This window comes from Bombina bombina, chromosome 5, assembly GCF_027579735.1.
Source record: "Bombina bombina isolate aBomBom1 chromosome 5, aBomBom1.pri, whole genome shotgun sequence".
Classification (NCBI taxonomy): domain Eukaryota; kingdom Metazoa; phylum Chordata; class Amphibia; order Anura; family Bombinatoridae; genus Bombina; species Bombina bombina.
The window spans coordinates 430038382-430059737 of NC_069503.1; the positions used below are offsets into that span (position 1 = coordinate 430038382).

At 38.8% G+C, this 21356-nt stretch overlaps 1 protein-coding gene across 2 annotated transcripts in view; it reads right to left on the reverse strand.

The window, feature by feature from the left end:
- Window positions 1-2132: 2132 nt before the first annotated feature.
- Window positions 2133-21356, reverse strand: part of ZNRF2 (zinc and ring finger 2) — a 410887-nt gene continuing 391663 nt past the window's right edge. For both annotated transcript variants that reach the window (XM_053714273.1, XM_053714274.1), the window contains exon 5: window positions 2133-2948. The gene's annotated coding sequence lies outside the window, so the exon portion shown is untranslated. The remainder of the gene's footprint in view (window positions 2949-21356) is intronic.

The following is a 21356-nucleotide window of genomic DNA, read 5'->3' on the forward strand; positions in this document are numbered from 1 at the left end:
TGCACACCAAATTTGAAAGCTTTAACCCTTAAAATAACGGAACCGGAGCCGTTTTTATATTTAACCCCTTTACAGTCCCTGGTATCTGCTTTGCTGAGACCCAACCAAGCCCAAAGGGGAATACGATACCAAATGACGCCTTCAGAAAGTCTTTTCTATGTATCAGAGCTCCTCACACATGCATCTGCATGTCATGCTTCCCAAAAACAAGTGCGCAATAGAGGCGCGAAAATGAGGCTCTGCCTATGATTAGGGAAAGCCCCTAGAGAATAAGGTGTCCAATACAGTGCCTGCCGGTTATTTTACATAATTCCCAAGAATAAAATAATTCCTCAAAGCTATGAAGTATAAAATATGCTTATATATCAATCGTTTTAGCCCAGAAAATGTCTACAGTCTTAAAAGCCCTTGTGAAGCCCTTTTTTTTTTTATGTAATAAAAATGGCTTACCGGATCCCATAGGGAAAATGACAGCTTCCAGCATTACATCGTCTTGTTAGAAATGTGTCATACCTCAAGCAGCAAAAGTCTGCTCACTGTTTCCCCCAACTGAAGTTAATTCCTCTCAACAGTCCTGTGTGGAAACAGCCATCGATTTTAGTAACGGTTGCTAAAATCATTTTCCTCTTACAAACAGAAATCTTCATCTCTTTTCTGTTTCAGAGTAAATAGTACATACCAGCACTATTTTAACATAACAAACTCTTGATTGAATAATAAAAACTACAGTTAAACACCAAAAAACTCTAAGCCATCTCCGTGGAGATGTTGCCTGTACAACGGCAAAGAGAATGACTGGGGAAGGCGGAGCCTAGGAGGGATCATGTGACCAGCTTTGCTGGGCTCTTTGCCATTTCCTGTTGGGGAAGAGAATATCCCACAAGTAAGGATGACGCCGTGGACCGGACACACCTATGTTGGAGAAAAGAGGAAATTAATGCCTTACAACACTTACATACATTTGATAAAAGTTTAATTTCTAGAGAAAAAAGAAGTATATGACACAACAGAAAATTTACTATCATCAAATAATTCAAGTGTTGTATTAAAATGTATGTGTTTATAAAGGCGGCAATTTGTTCTAAATGTATTATTGAGTATACTACAGTAGTTAAACATAGATGGAAGGTTGCTACGGAGACATCAGTCAATGTCAATGCAGCTTCCCACTGGTCTAGAAATCATGGTGGCCATTTTGAATTATTTAAAGGGACAATAAAGTAATTTTTATATGTATATAGTATAAATCAAAAATTTAGTAAGTTTTGTGAAAGAACTGCATATAAAATAAATGTTTTAAAATATTTGTTTTTTAAAATTCACTCTGTTAGCAAAATGTGCAAGTATTTGCTATTTCAGAGCAATACAAGGATAACCCTTTTGAAATGCCACTTGAGTATCTTTAATTCAATGTAATAATGTATCAATCAGGCAATCCCTGTGTAGAATGTTGTAGGATCAAATTTCTGAATACTGCAGTATTCCCTCCAGCTCATCAAGGGGAAGTAGGGAACCCCCTCTCCCCCAATTTAGTTAAAGGACCATTATAGCTGAAACGTTACATGCTCTAAATTGTTTAACCACCACAATGGAATTAAACACATGGTAGAAGTATAATTTGCTTGTCTTAAAATTAGATGCTCTTAATGAATTAGAGCATGTAATTTTTCGCTTAAATGGCCCTTTAAATTGCAGGAAAACAAGGGTAAATTAAATAACATATTACAGGTAATTATATTTTCATTTAATGTCCCTTTAATGATGAGAAAAATACAGTAAACTGGTAATGTTCTAATAGCTGAAGTTCTGGAATCCAATGCAGTAAAATGAACCAGATCTTGTTGCTTGCAGTGTGTCATTTGATCCACATACTGGCTTACTTTAACAACTAGTGTATTAAAGTTTAAGCTTTCATATTCTTATTGTTAAATGTGTATTTTAGAGAAGGGATTTAACAGGAAAAAAAACTAACAGTTTCACCGATCTGAGTACTAAATTTCTTTGTTAATGGCACTTTAATGGCTTATATTCCCTGACTGATTTCAAAACCTTATTTAAAAAAACAAAAACGCAATCATTACTAATCTTACGCAAGTCATGCTCATGAAAAGAAGATCTCTGAGATGAAAGGGTTAAATGGAAGTCACAGATATGTTTTAATATTGAGAGTAATTGAGCTGATAAATCCAGAGGCATCTGATATATTTAGGCACTAGACTAGATTCACCAAATATGAAAAGGCTCTCCTGTGGTAAAAAAATTCCAATATACAATCCAACGGGAACTACTTGTAACAAACAATCACAAGTAAACTGGAAAGGTTTGCTTCTCTGGAGAGCCATTAGTGAATCTAGGCCAGTGTGCGTTCACATTTTAGAATGTCAGAGGTACAACATTTCTTACAGCACTGAAGCAATACAGAACACAATTCAACATTTTACCTCATAAACGTTTGTTAAGAGTCCTTACAGAAATAATTAACATTTGATTTTCAGTTTGGCATTAAACAACAAAAAAGAATAAGGAAAATCTTTCTTGAAATGCTCTATGCTAAGTCTACAATTCTATATTATGGTCTTTTCTTTGTTTCATTTGTGAAAAAGAAAAACAAATTTATTGGCTCCATAATAAAAAAAAAAAAAACAACAAACGCTGGAAAATGTGATAACTTTGGCCTTCATATGTAAAATGAATGGAATGGTGGGACAAAGATTTTGTGTCATTCTGAAGTGCAGCATTTGGTAAATCCCTGCGTGCGTCCTTTTTCTGAATGTTTGGCACACTGATGTCTGAGGCAAACCAATGTCTTCTGAGTACGTAACCCAGTATCACAGCAGTAACATGGTCTTAGGCTGTAGAATTGGTAAATATGCTGGGTCCCAGGGTATCTGCAGTAGTCAAATGTTTTTTCCTGGGGGTTTGCAGTTCAACAAAGCTGAGAAATAAACCTGTGGAAAACCAAATAAAAGAGAATTAGGAGGCTACTGATAAAATGCTTCCTATCCCAAGACAAATAGGATTACTTTAGAAGTCATTTGTACATCATCAGACATCAGGGGCCCCATCCAATGTGCAGGTTTTTGCACGGGTTTGGTATCACATATACGGCGTAGCGTACAACTTACGCCCGTATATTTCACCCGTTGCCCGCAATTCTTACTCCCATAGGCTAACATGGAACCACGTCGTAAGTCGGTATCCAATATCCAGCGCAAGGCCATACGTGGCGAAAATGGAGAAATCTTACTCCATTTTCACCTGGCCATAAAATGCAGCCGTAGCAGGCCTTGCGCTGAGTATGGGAGCACCGTAACTCCCTAAAATGCCTGCAAAAAAAAAAAACCTAACGCATGCGCAATGTCTATCTACCTGTCAACCGCAATCCCCCACCGCAATAACTAATAAAGTGTATTAACCCCTAAACCGCCACTCCCGGAGCCCACCGCCACCTACATTATATGTATTAACCCCTAAACCGCCGCTCCCGGACCCCGCCGCACCTAAATAAAGTGTTTAACCCCTAAACCGCCGCTCCCGGCCCCCGCCGCCACCTACATTAAATTTATTAACCCCTAATCTCCCTCCCCCAATGTCGCCGCTACTATAATAAAGTTATTAACTCCTAAACCTAACACCCCCTAACTTAATTATTATTTAAATAAATCTAAATAATATAACCATTATTAACTAAATTATTCCTATTTAAAACTAAACACCTATAAAATAAACCCTAAGATAGCTACAATATAATTAATAATTACATTGTAGCTATTTTACGATTTATTTTTATTTTACAGGCAACTTTGCATTTATTTTAACTAGGTACAATAGCTATTAAATAGTTAATAGCTATTTAATAGCTACCTAGTTAAAATAATTACAAAATTACCTGTAAAATAAATCCTAACCTAAGTTACAAATACACCTAACACTACACTATCAATAAATTAATTAAATAAATTAACTACAATTATCTAAAATTAAATACAATTAAATAAACTAAACTATAGTACAAAAACAAACACTAAATTACAAAAAATAAAAATTACAAGAAGTTTAAACTTATTACACCTAATCTAAGCCCCCTAATAAAATAAAAAAGCCCCCCAAAATAATAAAAATGCCCTACCCTATACTAAATTACAAATGGTCCTTAAAAGGGCCTTTTGCGGGGCATTGCCCCAAAGTAATCAGCTCTTTTACCTGTAAAAAAAAAGAACAACCCCCCCCCCAACATTACAACCCACCACCCACACACCCCTACTCTAAAACCCACCCGATCCCCCCTTAAAAAAACCTAACACTACCCCATTGAAGATCACCCTACCTTGAGACGTCTTCACCCAGCCGGGCCAAAGTCTTCATCCGATGGGGCAGAAGAGGACATCCAGACCGGCAGACGTCTTCATCCAAGCGGCATCTTCTATCTTCATCCATCCGACGAGGAACGGCTCCATCTTGAAGACCTCCGGCGCGGAGCATCCTTCCAGGCCGACGACTAACGACGAATGAATATTCCTTTAAATGATGTCATCCAAGATGGTGTCCCTCGAATTCCGATTGGCTGATAGGATTCTATCAGCCAATCGGAATTAAGGTAGGAAAAATCTGATTGGTTGATTTAATCAGCCAATCTGATTGAAGTTCAATCTGATTGGCTGATTGGATCAGCCAATAGAATGCAAGGTCAATCCGATTGGCTGATTAAATCAACCAATCGGATTTTTCCTACCTTAATTCCGATAGGCTGATAATACTGTTAATACTTTAATAGGTGTATTTGTTGTGGGCTATGGCGGTTTAGGGGTTAATACTTTAATAGGTGTATTGCGTTGTGGGCTATGGCGGTTTAGGGGTTAATACATTTATTATTAGGAGTGAGAGGGGGGATTGCGGATATAGGGGTATACGTGTTGGGCTTATTTTTGGGAGGCAGGTTAGACAGTTACGGGAGATTTAACATTTTAGATAGTTTTCTTAGGCGCAGGCAGTTTCTAAAGTGCCGTAAGTCACTAGTTACGCTCATTTCTGGACATCACTAGTTTATCCGACTTACGGCACTTTAGGAACTGCCGGCGGGGTATATGACCCCGATGTGTGAGGTGAAATTACGGGCAGCGCGGGTTCCCTCGCTTGCGCCGAAAACTACTCCGTATATCGGATCGAGCCCCAGGCTTTCAACGTTATCAGCTAAGGTAAAAAATTCTGCATGATGACTTAAGAATGATTAGCAGATTACATAGCCGATTACTTAACAAACATGAAATAAAAAGCAAGTGAATGACTCGAGTCATCTCATTTAAAGGGACAGTCAACACCAGAATTTTTGTTGTTTTAAAAGATAGATAATCCCTTAATTAACCATTCCCCTGTTTTGCATAATCAACACAGTTATAATAATACATGTTTTACCTCTGTAATTACCTTGTATCTAAGCCTCAGCAGACTGCCCCCTTATTTCAGTTCTTTTGACAGACTTGCAGTTTAGCCAATCAGTGTTCACTCCTCTGTAAATTCACGTGCATGAGCTCAATGTTATCTATATGAAACACGTGAACTAATGCCCTCTAGTGGTGAAAAACTATCAAAATGCATTTAGATTAGAGGCGGCCTTCAAGGTCTAAGAAATTAGCATATGAACCTCCTAGGTTTAGCTTTCAACTAAGAATACCAAGAGAACAAAGCAAAATTGGTGATAAAAGTAAATTGGAAAGTTGTTTAAAACATGAAAGTTTTTTTTGGACTTGACTGTCCCTTTAAATATTTCGGCCTGTGGGCATACTTCAGGATAGCTTCTGATGACTAGTCTGAAGTCATCGATTACTTCAGAATGACTTTTTGACTAGGGATCTCAAACAAAACACATATGGAATTGTAGGTTCCTTGTATTCTAGGTTATATTAACTCAAGGATAAAGCATTAACCCCTTAGTGACCAGCGCACTTTTCCATTTGTTAACCGTTTGGGACCAAGGCTATGTTTACATTTTTGCAGTGTTTGTGTTTAGCTGTAATTTTCCTCTTACTCATTTACTGTACCCACACATATTATATACCGTTTTTCTCGCCATTAAATGGACTTTCTAAAGATTCCATTATTTTCATCATATCTTATAATTTGCTATAAAAAAATATAAAATATGAGGGGGAAAAAATGGAAAAAAAACATTTTTTCAAACTTTGACCCCCAAAATCTGTTACACATCTACAACCACCAAAACACACCCATGCTAAATAGTTTCTAAATTTTGTCCTGAGTTTAGAAATACCCAATGTTTACATGTTCTGAGCTTTTTTTGCAAGTTATAGTAGCACTTTGCTATTTCCAAACCACTTTTTTTTCAAAATTAGCGCTAGTTACATTGGGACACTGATATCTTTCAGGAATCCCTAAATATCCCTTGACATATATATATATATATATTTTTAGAAGACATCCCAAAGTATTGATCTATGCCCATTTTGGTATATTTCATGCCACCAATTCACCGCCAAATGCGATCAAATAAAAAAAATTGTTCACTTTTTCACAAATATTTTCACAAACTTTAGGTTTCTCACTAAAATTATTTACAAACAGCTTGTGCAATTATGGCACAAATGGTTGTAAATGCTTCTCTGGTATCCCCTTTGTTCAGAAATAGAAGACATATATGACTTTGGCGTTGCTTTTTGGTAATTAGAAGGCCGCTAAATGCCACTGCGCACCACACGTGTATTATGCGCAGCAGTGAAGTGGTTAATTAGGGAGCATGTAGGGAGCTTGTAGGGTTAATTTTAGCTTTAGTGTAGTGTAGTAGACAACCCCAAGTATTGATCTAGGCCCATTTTGGTATGTTTCATGCCACCATTTCACTGCCAAATGCGATCAATTTAAAAAAAACGTAAATTTTCCCACAATTTTAGGTTTCTCACTGAAATTATTTACAAACAGCTTGTGCAATTATGGCACAAATGGTTGTAAATACTTCTCTGGGATCCCCTTTGTTCAGAAATGGCAGACATATATGGCTTTGGCGTTGCTTTTTGGTAATTAGAAGGCCGCTAAATGCTGCTGCGCATCACACATATATTATGTCTAGCAGTGAAGGGGTTAATTAGGTAGCTTGTAGGGAACTTGCAGGGTTAATTTTAGCTTTAGTGTAGAGATCAGCCTCCCACCTGACCCATCCCACCCCCTGATCCCTTCCAAACAGCTCTCTTCCCTCCCCCACCCCACAATTTTTTTTTTTTTTTTTTTTTAATTATTCTGCTGTGTAGGACTCCCCCTTAGCCCCCAACCTCCCTGGTCCCCCCCAAACAGCTCTTTAACCCCCCCCTGCCTTATTGTGTGCCATATTGGGTACTGGCAGCTGTCTGCCAGTACCCAGTTTGAAATAATAGGTATTTTTATTTTATTTTATTAACATTAAAGTATTGCTTTATTTCTGTAGTGTAGCTGCCCCCCTCAACATCCAACCCCCACCCTCTCCCAGATCCCTTAATTTGAAAATCCCACCCTCCCCAATCCTCTCTCCCTCCCTCACATCTACAGCATATTTATGCTGTTTGTAGTTATCTCACGTGCACGCATGCCCACGTGCGCGCCCATGTGCACGTGCACACACCCACACGCGATCCCTCCCCCTCCTCTACAGATGATCACCCACCCGCCTCCCTGGATGAGCTCCCACCCACCAACGATAACAGCCATCGATGGCCGTTGCCGAGAGGGCCACAGAGTGGCTCTCTCTGCATCGGATGGCTAAAAACAGTTATTGCAGGATGCCTCAATATCAAGGCATCACTGCAATAACATGAAAGCAGCTGGAAGTGATCAGGTTCGCTTCGACTGCTTTCAAAGACCAACGACGTACGGGGTAGGTCCTTGGTCGTTAACTACATTTTTTTGCAGGACGTACCCCATACATCGTTGGTCGTTAAAGGGTTAAAGGGACACTAAACCCAAATTTTTTTCTTTCATGATTCAGATATAGGATGCAATTTTAAGCAACTTTCGAATTTACGTATATTATCAATTTTTCTTCGTTCTCTTGCTATCTTTATTTTAAAAGCAGGAATGTGATGCATAGCAGCCGGCCCATTTTTGGTTGAGAACCTGGGTTATGCTTGCTCATTGGTGGGTAAATGTAATGTAAGCGCTATCCATGGTGCTGAACCTAAAATGGGCTGGCTGCTAAGATCTACATTCCTGCTTTTAAAATAAAGATAGCAAGAGAACGATGAAAAATTGATAATAGGAGTGAATTAGAAAGTTGCTTAAAATGTCATGCTCTATCTGAATCATGAAAGAAAAATGTGGGTTTAGTGTCCCTTTAAAGGATTTTTTTTTTTTTGCTGCATATAAATGAAGTCACATTTCATATATTTTCCCATGGGGTGGGGGACAAACCAAACCTTAGTTTTATGCTTTCATTGTGATTGTCCGCAGTTATTGCTATGTTCTGCATTAATTTAACATTTTTTCCCCAATGGAAAAATATTTTTAAAACACTGCTTATATATATATATATATATAAAATAGAATTTTGAATGTATCTTTAAATGGTTAAAGAGCTTCATGACTATATGAGGCCCATATACACATACAGATGGTCCAAAGATATTGAAAGCAATGATTAGTCAATACAAAAAATCCCTTCCAAAGTATAACCTATACAAATTTCTTTATTCCAATGAGTGAAATAAGGTGCTTAATTTCACTTACATATACACAAATCTGAGTCTTAACTATTTTTTTTTCTGAATTACAACATCAAAAACTAAAACCCCACAATAACATAAAAGTCATCATTTTAATCAATGTCCATGCTAGAAACTGGCCTTCCATCTGTTTATTGCAACAGTCTAGTGAGCTCTGTGTTTGCAGTGTAATAGGTTAGATTACAGAATATCATCGTTATTTTTTTCATGTGTGAACAAACCTGCAGTTTTTTCTTTCCAGTCCACTCCAAACCCACCCCAAGCCTACTCAACCAGTGAGAAGCATATTCATTTTCTAGCCCCTTACAGATGCACAAACGACAGGAGAGTTTAAAGGAAAAGTCTAGTCCAAAATAAACTTTCATGATTCAGATAGGGCATGTAATTTTAAACAATTTTCCAATTTACTTTTATCACTTATTTTGCTTTGTTCTCTTGGTATTCTTAGTTGAAAGCTTAACCTAGGAGGTTCATATGCTCATTTCTTAGACCTTGAAGGCCACCTCTTAAGAATGCATTTTAACAGGTTTTTCACCACTAGAGGGTGTTAGTTCATGAATTTCATATAGATAACACTGTGCTCATGCACGTGAAGTTACCTGGGAGCTATCAATGATTGGCTAAACTGCAAGTCTGTCAAAAGAACTGAAAAAAGGGGCAGTTTGCAGAGGCTCAGATACAAGATAATCACAGAGGTAAAAAATATATAAATATAACTGTGTTGGTTATGCAAAACTGGGGAATGGGTAAAAAAGGGATTATCTATCTTTTAAAACAATAACAATTCTGGTGTAGACTGTCCATTTAAGGATGTGATACTAGTTCTGTGTTCAGGTGGCTGTGTTGGGTATTGTGGGGGTGTTGTATTAAGGTATTTCTTGTTTTTAAGTGCATCTTGGGTTGTTAAGATGTGATTTGTATATTATTATGCTTGCATGCACTCACTAGTTAATTCAAGGGGAGGTTGTGAATGGGTTAAATTGGTTTAGATACTCTCCATGTGCTTTGATTGGATAAAGCGAACACCTCCCTTTGTAATTTAACAGCTGCCAGCACACTTGATTTCCAGCTCTGATGAAGTGCCCTTGAGGCAGGAAACGTGTCAACTGCAGTACCTGTCTGCTGTGCCCTTTTCGTTTTTAACGTAATGTATTCAATAAATTGAACTTTTTAAATTCCAAAATCTCTCCTGGCTTATTTACACTTGAGATGAACATTGTTGCTTCATTTTCTGGTTCTAATTATCAGGGGGCAGAGTGGAGAGCCCCAGCGGTCTAGGTGTTACAGCCAATGCTGGTCTAACAGTGTCGGCATCAAAGCAAGGCTACATGCTCTGTGTGAACACTATTTATATGCAAAGCAAGAAAAGTCTCAGCACTACTGAAAACAGCTTGTAGTTATTCCTTATATTGAAAGAAAGAGACCTTCATTTCAAATGCAAACAAATCACAGGTACAATACCTCTCTTCTGCCCTGTCCGTCTAGGGAGCTGTCTGGAAGGTGATTCTCTCGATCGCACCTTTTCTGTGCTCCTGGATCTCAACCTCTTCCGACCTTTATCCGCTCCCTCTCCTTGTCCACGGGCTACAGCTGATGACGTCACTCCTTAGGTCTGCACGCTCCGTCTCACTCTCTCTTTCTTCAATGCACTTAGCTGTCAGTTTGGAGATAAGAAACGGGGTTCTCTTCTTTAGTCCGGCTTCACTTCTTTGTCTGTGCTCACAGTCCCCAGTTGAGGCAAATCCAATAGAACAGATAATAGGAGCACCAGACAATCGTAGTGATGAAGATAAAACTTAGCTTTTATTTTGCTTACAAGCAATTTGCAGCGAATGCAATAAAATGTATATACACATCTGAATATTCATACAGCATGGAATATCAAAGGCAGTGTTCCAGCTTACGCGTTTCGGCTATCGCTGTAATCATAGCTTGTTATTATTATTATTATTATGCTCTGTGTGAGTTTGGCGATACACGCCACAAGCAGTGGTAACGGTAACAAATGGAAGAGAACTTTCCCTAGAGACTCCTCAACTATCAATTCCTCAACTATCAAGCACACAGAAATGTATTCATCCATATAATATTTTATACATAATGATCAACTTTTCCCTTCCCTCTCATTTGGTCTTCTGCAAGCAGCTTTCTAAGTGTCTTCCCCTTTAGAGCCAAAAAAAATATCTTCTAAGGTAACCATCAGCTAGGTCTATCAAAAACAAAATGTATACTTACCTGATAAAATAATTTCTTAAAAGGTGGTGAGAGTCCATGAGTTCATTACTTCAGGAAATTCAACTCATGGCCACTAGGAGAAGGCAAAGATTCCCCAAAACTCCAAGAGTATTCTCTCCACCCCAAATCACTGATAAGCCAGTATTACCTATAGCCAAGTAAAAAATTCTTTGGAATGTTGGACAGAAGAAACCTTCCTTTGGGAGGACTTGATCTGAATCCTATCCTGCATCCCTGGGAAACAATATTCAATACCCAGGGATCTTGAATGGACCGAGCCTAGACCTTCTGAAAATGGTATGATCTGCCCTCTACCAGAAGACCCAGATCGAGTGTCGCACCTTCATGCAGACTTAGCAGCAGTGATGGGATTTTTAGACTGCTTAGACTTTGTTACAACTGGAAGCCGACTTCTTGAGTGTTCTGTAAGATTCATTTTTTTGTGAAGAGGAGGAGGATTTCTGGTTCCTAGACTGACTAAAGGAACAAAAACAAATAGGAGCCCTTCCTTTACCCTTGGATTTATTGTTCTGTTGGAGAAACGCTCCTTTACCTCTAGTCGCAGTAGAAATAATAGCATCTAGACCAGGGCCAAATAATATCTTACCCTAAAAGGGAAGAGTCAAAAGCCTAATCTTAGAAACCATGTCAGCTGAACAAGATTTCAGCCACAATGCTCTTCCAGTCAAGACAGCTAGAGCCATATTCTTGGCATTAATCCTGATAATGTCAACAATTGCATCACAGATTAATGCATTAGCCAACCTAATCAGATGTAGGCGATGTTGAAATTCCTCGTCCATAGAGTCGTCTGAAATCTGATAAGACAAACTGTTACACCATAGAGTAGAAGGTGCCGCAACACAAGCAATACTATTAGCCGGTCTGAATAAAAGACCTGCTTGCTGAAAAGCCTTTCTATGGCATGACTACTTTCCTATCCGTAGGATCTTTGAAAGAAGTACTGAATTGTAGTATGCTTTGCCAAGGTAGAAATTAAACTGTCTACCTTAGGGATGTTCTCCCAAAGTTCCAAATTAGAGGAAGTTAAAGGAAACATTCTTAAATGGATATTAAACAGTGCTCCTCTGGTAAAAGCAAATGTGTTAAATCAAAGAAAACATAAAATGAAATTATCAGTGTCATAAGAGTGGATAATTTTTAAAAACCTCACAATTCTACAACACCATTAAGCACAAAATCAACAAAATTCACAAATTATTCAGAAGTATAAAACTAATTAGTAAATCATAAATTAGTATAAAAAGTATTATAGAAAATATATAAAAGAGGTATATGTCTCTTGGCATGGACTATCTAAGTTTTCTTAGAAGGACTGAAGTAACCATTATGTGCAGATGATAACAAGAATTGCAATTATAAAAGTTACTTGTGGGACAGTATTCCAACGTATAGTTTCCAAATGCCAAAACTGTTATGGGTAAGGTAAATCCCACTTCCTCCGACAATCCTTATTGGCAATTCTGGTGCAGCTAATGTCTTTGGAGTGTAGTTGTGGAAACTTCTGAAGATAAAGTGATAACCCTAAAAAGACGGATTTAAAGTAAATTATGCATTTATTGTACAATGACACATATACCAAAACACTTGCTAGATAAAAGTGAAATACAAGCACATCAAAGGGATGTCATCACAGCCCATACACAGAGATGTCTACCCAGAGGGGATTTAGGAAATCCTTTTTTATACCTCTTGGACTGCACTACAAAGAGGATGCAACTCCCTCCAGTCCGTTACCAACAACTGTGGATGGTGAGTGTAAACCCATATGCACACTTTCTCAGTACTCTTCAACCCTTGAGAAAATCTGCATAAGGGACAGATGAAAAGCATAGGGATACACAGTACTGGAATACACTCACAATCTACAGCTGGTGGTAACAGACCAGAGGAAGCGGTTTCCTCTCTGCAGTGGAGGCCAAGCGGCATAAAGGACTTATGGAATCCCCTCTGGGCAGACACCTCTGTGTTTAGGCTGTGATGACATCCCTTAGATTTGCTCGTATTTCCCTTTTATCTAGTAAGTGTATTGGTATAATGTATATTCTGTCAGTTCTTAGAAAGCAAATCTGACTCCCTGTTACCTAGTCTATTCACTTGATAGTAAACAAGCCTAAAAGTTTTATGACATCAGGCTAAGATAAACCTTCCTGCATTGGCCTCCTCCTTCTTGTAGGGCTTTAACAGGAAGTAATGGACACTGAACAAATGCACTGTAAAAAAAAAGGTTAAATCTAATTATATATATATGAATTATACTTATTGCAATGATTTCTATCAAGTATAAGCTATTAATTACTGTTTTTTTATTACATTAATGAAACAGACTGCTTAAAGTGATGGTCAAGTATGACTAACTACATCTTGCGATCCTAATGTAACTAGCAAAATAATGTGACTTTCATTCATCATTTCGCCATATTCATTCTAGTTTGTGCGCTATCTTATATTATTTTCCTACCTTACTAATATTTATCCTCCTCCCGTCGATTGTCCGCCATTGTTTTTTCTGCCGTCACGTGTTTTTATTATCCAATTACAGTACAGGCCACTCGGGGAATCAGCTCTAAGTAAAAACACCCTTATTCAATTCTGCGCATGCCCTAGCTCCGTAACCGCAGTGAGACAGAGATTAGGATGCAATTACGGAGCTAGGGCATGCGCAGAATTGAATAAGGGTGTTTTTACTTAGAGCTGATTCCCCGAGTGGCCTGTACTGTAATTGGATAATAAAAACACGTGACGGCAGAAAAAACAATGGCGGACAATCGACGGGAGGAGGATGAATATTAGTAAGGTAGGAAAATAATATAAGATAGCGCACAAACTAGAATGAATATGGCGAAATGATGAATGAAAGTCACATTATTTTGCTAGTTACATTAGGATCGCAAGATGTAGTTAGTCATACTTGACCATCACTTTAACATCCCTATAAACCTTGAAGCTTGAATCTAAGGAATACTAGGTTTAGCCCATTCCTTAGTAATTATTTCAGTAAAGCCATATGGAACAGCAAAAACTTCAGGAGTAGGGTTGGAAATTAGATCCTTTTGTTTAACTGACTTTTCCTTAGCCGGTTTAGGATCTTTTACATAACACTTCCTTTAGAAGAGCACAAAGATATTATTATTATTTATTTATTATTTATAAAATATTTTACCAGGAAGGATACATTGAGATTTCTCTCGTTTTTTAAGTATGTCCTGGGTCCACAAAACATTGCATTGATACAATAGGGTACAATAATACAAAAACAATATTAATACATAACATATGCAGAATTTAACATAGAACAGGTAGGAAATATAAAATCAACCATGACAGGTGCATTCTGTTTTGAGATATGCAGAGAGGGATCTCTTAAAGGATTTTAGACTTGGGGAAGGTTTTAAAGTGTGCGGGAGGTCGTTCCATAATTGTGGTGCTCTGTAGGAATAGGAGGATCGAGCTGCTTTCTTTTTGTATGGAGGCAGACTAAATAATGTACTGCTACTGGATCGAAGATTATGGGAGGTGGGAACAGCCGGGGAGAGCATTCTGCGCAGGTAGTGTGGGAGCTTCCCAGAAAGGCTCTTAAACACAAGGCTGGAAAGATGGAGGGTGCGTCTGGATTCCAGTGACAGCCTGTTTAGTTCTTTAGCATGTCGCAATGGTGGGTCCTGTAGTTACATTGTAGCACAAAGCGGCAGAACGAGTTATACAACGTATTTAGTTTAGTAAGGCGAGTTTGCGGTGCAGGCGCATATACTATGTCCCCGTAATCCATGATTGGCATCAGCATTTGCTTTACAATCTTTTCCTTTACTGTAGGGCTGAGGCAGGATTTGTTTCTGTACAGGGCACATAGTTTTGGAAACAGTTTAGATGCAAGTTTTTCTATGTGGAGGCCAAAAGATAGATTGGGGTCTAACAACATACCCAAGTATTTGAAAGAGTGGACTGCGGTCAGTGTGCCATTCTATTTTGTTTTAATGCGTCTAAGGGACTTTTGTAGTTTGCATAATTTAGGTACCGTTCCAAAGATCATTGTGACAGTTTTGTCAGTGTTTAGGAAAAGTTTGTTTTTTGAGATCCACTTTTCTACCTCTTTGAACTGGTCTTGGAGCACTGCCTCAAGCTGCGGCAGATCGGAATTGTTTGCATAGATTACCGTGTCTTCTGCGTACATGTGTACAGTTGAGGATTTGCAGACATTTGGCAGATCATTTATAAATAATGTGAATAGTAGGGGGCCGAGAATGGAACCTTGGGGAACACCACACGTGACTGGGAGAGGGAGTCCCTGTCAGAAATGGAGACATACTGTGATCGATCCAATATATATGATCTAAACCAGGTTAGCGGATGATCACCAATACCTGAGTTTTTTAGTTTGAGCAGTAGTATGTTGTGGTCTACTGTGTCAAAGGCCTTTGCAAAATCAAGAAAAATAGCTCCAGTTAGGTCTCCTTGTTCCATGCCAGCTTGGATGTCGTTGCAAACTTTTAGGAGGGCAGTTGTAATGGAGTGATTCGGGCGAAAACCCGATTGAACAGGGGTCATATAGCTAGATTGTTGGTAATACTCACATAGTTGCGTATGTACACATTTTTCTAAGATTTTTGACAATACTGGGAGCAATGATATTGGGCGATAGTTATTAACCATGGTTAACTCACCACTTTTATTGATTGGCACTACTTTTGCAGTCTTCCAAAGTTTGGGTATGTATCCAGACACCAAGGATTCATTAATTAGGGTTGTGACAGGTTTAGCAATTGCCGACGCGCTGAGCTTCAACAGCATTGCTGGGATTTGATCAGGTCCAGACAGGTTTTTCATTTTTAGATTATTAAGGTGTTTCTTAACAACATTGATTGGTACAGGTCTAAAATTGAACTTATCTATGTTTGGTCTTTGTAGATTTAGTGGGGCCTGATCCACATTTGTAGTTTCAGGATGCCTGTCATTTATTAGTTTGTCAATCAGGGTGGTGGAGCATCCGACAAAATAATTGTTAAAGGCATTTGCTACTTCTAAGGGAAGTTGCAGGGTTTGGTTATCCACTTTGACAGTGGAGGGTTGAGAGTGGATTGGGAGAGTGTGTAAGTTATTTATGACTTTCCAAAACTTTCTAGGGTTGGATATGTTATTTTTCAGATTTTCACAGAAATATTGGGCCTTGGTCAATTTTGTTTGTTTAGTGCATATATTTTGCTATTTTCTATATACACAGTGATCATTCATAGAGCCAGTATGCTTGAACTTTGACCACAATGAATCCCGAAATTGGTACATTTGAATGAGGTAAGCTGTGATCCAATTCATATGCACTCCTTTTACTCTCACCTTACGCAGCGGGGCATGCAAATTCCAAACTTGTAGGAGTTCGGACTGAAGGAATTCAACTGTAGAGTCTAAATCTGGAATTAGGTTTAATCTGTGCCAGTGGAGGTTCTTGATGTCATTTAGAAATGATCGAAGATTAAATTTTTTGAAGGACCTGGTGATTTTAACCTTGGGAGAGGATTTAGTAGCCCTTATTTTGCGCACGCAGTATACTAAGTAGTGGTCACTGAAACTGTTAGGGAGAACACCTGCCTCCTGGATTCAGTCAGGGGAAGTGGAGAGAATCCAATCGAGGAGGGTGTGGTTATGGCTTTTAATGTTTATGCGAAACATGAAAGATGAGTCTTGTTCACTGACAGACTCTTGCTCATCAGAATTATATTCACCCTCAGAAGACAAATCTGAGGAGTCAGCTACACTATGGAAAAAAAAAATTTTTATATATAAAAACAAATAAAAGCAAATTTTTTTTTTTTAGCAAAATGGGTACTGGCAGACAGCTGCCAGTACCTAACATGGCGGCTAATAGGCAGAGGGGGGAGGGTTAGAGAGCTGTTGGGGGGGGGGGGTCAGGAAGGTTAGGAGGTAAGGGGGAATACTACCCTGGAGAAAAACAATTTATGTAAGAACTTACCTGATAAATTCATTTATTTCATATTGGCAAGAGTCCATGAGCTAGTGATGTATGGGATATACAATCCTACCAGGAGGGGCAAAGTTTCCCAAACCTCAAAATGCCTATAAATACACCCCTCACCACACCCACAATTCAGTTTAACGAATAGCCAAGTAGTGGGGTGATAAAGGAAATGAGTAAAAAGCATCAACAAAGAAATTTGGAATAATTGTGCTTTATACAAAAAAATCATAACCACCATAAAAAGGGTGGGCCTCATCGACTCTTGCCAATATGAAAGAAATGAATTTATCAGGTAAGTTCTTACATAAATTATGTTTTCTTTCATGTAATTGGCAAGAGTATATGAGCTAGTGACGTATGGGATATCAAATACCCAAGATGTGGAACTCCACGCAAGAGTCACTAGAGAGGGAGGGATAAAAATAAACACAGAATACTTAGGAACACCAGCAATTCAAACTAAGCGCTTGATTTAAAAAGTCAAAGCTTTATTTCAAAATATAAAACATGCTTAAAATCCAGAGATTTCAATCACAGCTCATCCCTTAAGCTGTCTTACGCGTTTCGGCCCACCTGGCCTTATTCATAGACATTCATAGAAATAAACAGCCAAATGCTGAAAAAATAATCCACAACCCAAAATATAAGTTATTCTCATGAAGAAAAGAAAAACTTAAAACATCAGCAGAAGAATCAGACTGAAACCGCTGCCTGAAGAACTTTTCTACCAAAAACTGCTTCAGAAGAAGCAAATACATCAAAACGGTAGAATTTAGTAAATGTATGCAAAGAGGACCAAATCGCTGCTTTGCAATCTGATCAACTGAAGCTTCATTCTTAACTTAAAAGCCCACGAAGTGGACACTGATCTAGTAGAATGAGATGTAATTCTCTGAGGCGGGGCTTGACCTGACTCCAAATAAGCTTGAAGAATCAAAAGCTTTAACCAAGAGGCCAAGGAAATAGCAGAGGCTTTCTGGCCAAGGTTGGCAACTGGACATCCGAACAAGATCCGCATACCAAAACCTGTGGGGCCATGCTGGAGCCACCAGCAACACAAACGATTGTTCCATGATGATCTTGGAGATCACTCTCGGAAGAAGAACTAGAGGCGGGAAGATATCAGCAGGTTTATAACACCAAGGAAGTGTCAGCGCATCCACTGCTTCCGCCTGAGAATCCCTGGACCTGGACAGGTATCTGGGAAGTTTCTTGTTTAGATGAGAGGCCATCAGATCTATTTCTGGAAGACCCCACATCTGAACAATCTGAGAAAACACATCCGGATGGAGAGAACACTCCCCTGGATGTAAAGTCGGACGGCTGAGATAATCCGCCTCCCAATTGTCTACACCTGGGATATGAACCGCAGAAATTAGACAAGAGCTGGATTCCGCCCAAACAAGTATCCGAGATACTTCTTTCATAGCTAGGGGACTGTGAGTCCCACCCTGATGATTGACATATGCCACCGTTGTGATATTGTCTGTCTGAAAACAAATGAACGGTTCTCTCCAACAGAGGCCAAAACTGAAAAGCTCTGAGAATTGTACGGAGTTCTAAAATATTGATTGGTAATCTTGCCTCTTGAGATTTCCAAACTCCTTGTGCTGTCAGAGATCCCCAGACAGCTCCCCAACCTGAAAAACTTGCATCTGTTGTGATCACAGTCCAGGTTGGCCGAATAAAAGAGGACCCTTGAACTAAACGCTGGTGATTTAACCACCACGTCAGAGAGTGTTGAATATTGGGATTTAAGGATAGTAATTGTGATATCTTTGTATAATCCCGGCACCATTGATTCAGCATGAAAAGCTGGAGAGGTCTCATGTGAAAACGAGCAAAAGGAATCGCGTCAGATGCTGCAGTCATGAGGCCTAAAACTTCCATGCACATAGCCACTGAAGGGAATGACTTAGACTGAAGGTGCCGACATGCTGCAACCAATTTCAAACGTCTCTTGTCTGTTAGAGACAGAGTCATGGACACTGAATCTATCTGGAAACCTAAAAAGGTGACCCTTGTCTGAGGAATAAATAAACTTTTTGATAAATTGATCCTCCAACCATGTTTTCGAAGAAACAACACAAGTTGATTTGTGTGATATTCTGCAGAACGTAAAGACTGAGCTAGTATCAAGATATCGTCCAAATAAGGAAACACTGCAATGCCCTGTTCTCTGATTACAGAGAGTAGGGCACCCAGAACCTTTGAAAATATTCTTGGAGCTGTTGCTAGGCCAAATGGAAGAGCAACAAATTGGTAATGCTTGTCTAGAAAAGAGAATCTCAGGAACTGATAATGTTCTCGATGAATCGGAATATGAAGGTAAGCATCCTGCAAGTCTATTGTAGACATATAATGTCCTTGCTGAACAAAAGGCAGAATAGTCCTTATAGTCACCATCTTGAAAGTTTGTACTCTTACATAACAATTCAAAATTTTCAGATCCAGAACTGGTCTGAATGAATTCTCTTTCTTTGGGACAATGAATAGATTTGAATAAAACCCCAGGCCTTGTTCCTGAAAAGGAACCAGCATGATTACCCCTGAAACCTCCAGATCTGAAACACACTTCAGGAAAGCCTGAGCTTTCACTTGATTTACTGGGATGCGTGAGAGAAAAAATCTCTTACTCTGAATCCAATTTGGTACCCCTGAGAGACAATGCTCTGAATCCATTGATTTTGGACAGAATTTATCCAAACATCCTTGAAAAACCTTAATCTGCCCCCTACCAGCTGAGCTGGAATGAGGGTCACACCCTCATGCGGACTAAGGGGCTGACTTTGATTTCTTAAAATGCTTGGATTTATTCCAATTTGAGGAAGGCTTCCAATTGGAAACAGATTCCTTGGGGGAAGGATTAGGTTATTGTTCCTTTTTTTGAAGAAAAGAACGAAAACGATTAGAAGCCTTAGATTTACCCTTAGGTTTTTTATCCTGAGGCAAAAAACTCCTTTCCCCCCAGTAACAGTTGAAATAATAGAATACAACTGAGAACCAAATAAATTATTACCTTAGAAAGAAAGAGATAGCAATCTAGACTTAGATGTCATATCAGCATTCCAAGATTTAAGCCACAAGGCCCTTCTAGCTAAAAACACAATTTATGCTTACCTGATAAATTTATTTCTCTTGTGGTGTATCCAGTCCACGGATCATCCATTACTTGTGGGATATTCTCATTCCCAACAGGAAGTTGCAAGAGGACACCCACAGCAGAGCTGTAATATAGCTCCTCCCCTAACTGTCATAGCCAGTCATTCGACCGAAAACAAGCCGAGAAAGGAGGAACCATAGGGTGCAGTGGTTACTGTAGTTTAAATTTAAAAATTACCTGCCTTAAAATGACAGGGCGGGCCGTGGACTGGATACACCACAAGAGAAATAAATTTATCAGGTAAGCATAAATTGTGTTTTCTCTTGTAAGGTGTATCCAGTCCACGGATCATCCATTACTTGTGGGATACCAATACCAAAGCTAAAGTACACGGATGAAGGGAGGGACAAGGCAGGAACTTAAATGGAAGGAACAACTGCCCGTTAAAACCTTTCTCCCAAATATAGCCTCCGAAGAAGCAAAAGTATCAAATTTGTAAAATTTTGAAAAAATATGAAGCGAAGACCAAGTCGTCGCCTTGCAAATCTGATCAAAAGAAGCCTCATTTTTAAAGGCCCAAGTGGAAGCCACAGCTCTAGTGGAATGAGCTGTAATCCTTTCAGGAGGCTGCTGTCCAGCAGTCTCATAGGCTAAGCGGATTAAGCTTCTTAGTCAAAAAGAAAAAGAGGTTGCCGAAGCCTTTTGACCTCTCCTCTGTCCAGAGTAGACAACAAACAAAGTAGATGTTTGCCGAAAATCTTTAGTAGCTTGTAAGTAAAACTTTAAAGCACGGACCACGTCCAAATTGTGTAACACAAGGATGGAACAACAATCTCTTGATTGATATTCTTGTTAGATACCACCTTAGGTAAGAACCCAGGTTTGGTACGCAGGACTACCTTATCCGTATGAAAAATCAGATAAGGAGAATCACATTGTAAGGCAGATAGCTCAGAGACTCTACAAGCCGAGGAAATAGCTACCAAAAAAAGAACTTTCCAAGATAAAAGCTTGATATCTATGGAATGAAGAGGTTCAAACGGAACTCCTTGAAGAACCTTAAGAACCAAGTTTAAAGGGCCATAATACCCAAATGTTTAAACACTTGAAAGTGATGCAGCATAGCTGTAAAAAGCTGATTAGAAAATATCACCTGAACATCTCTATGTAAAAAAGAAAGATATTTTACCTCAAAAGTTTCTCAGTAGCCACCTCCCATTGTAAAGGATTTCTAAGCAGCATTTTAGTGTGTTTGTCCTAGGACATCTGAAGGGACTAGCATCGTGCACTCTAATATTATTTCACCAATCAGGTAAAGGAAGTT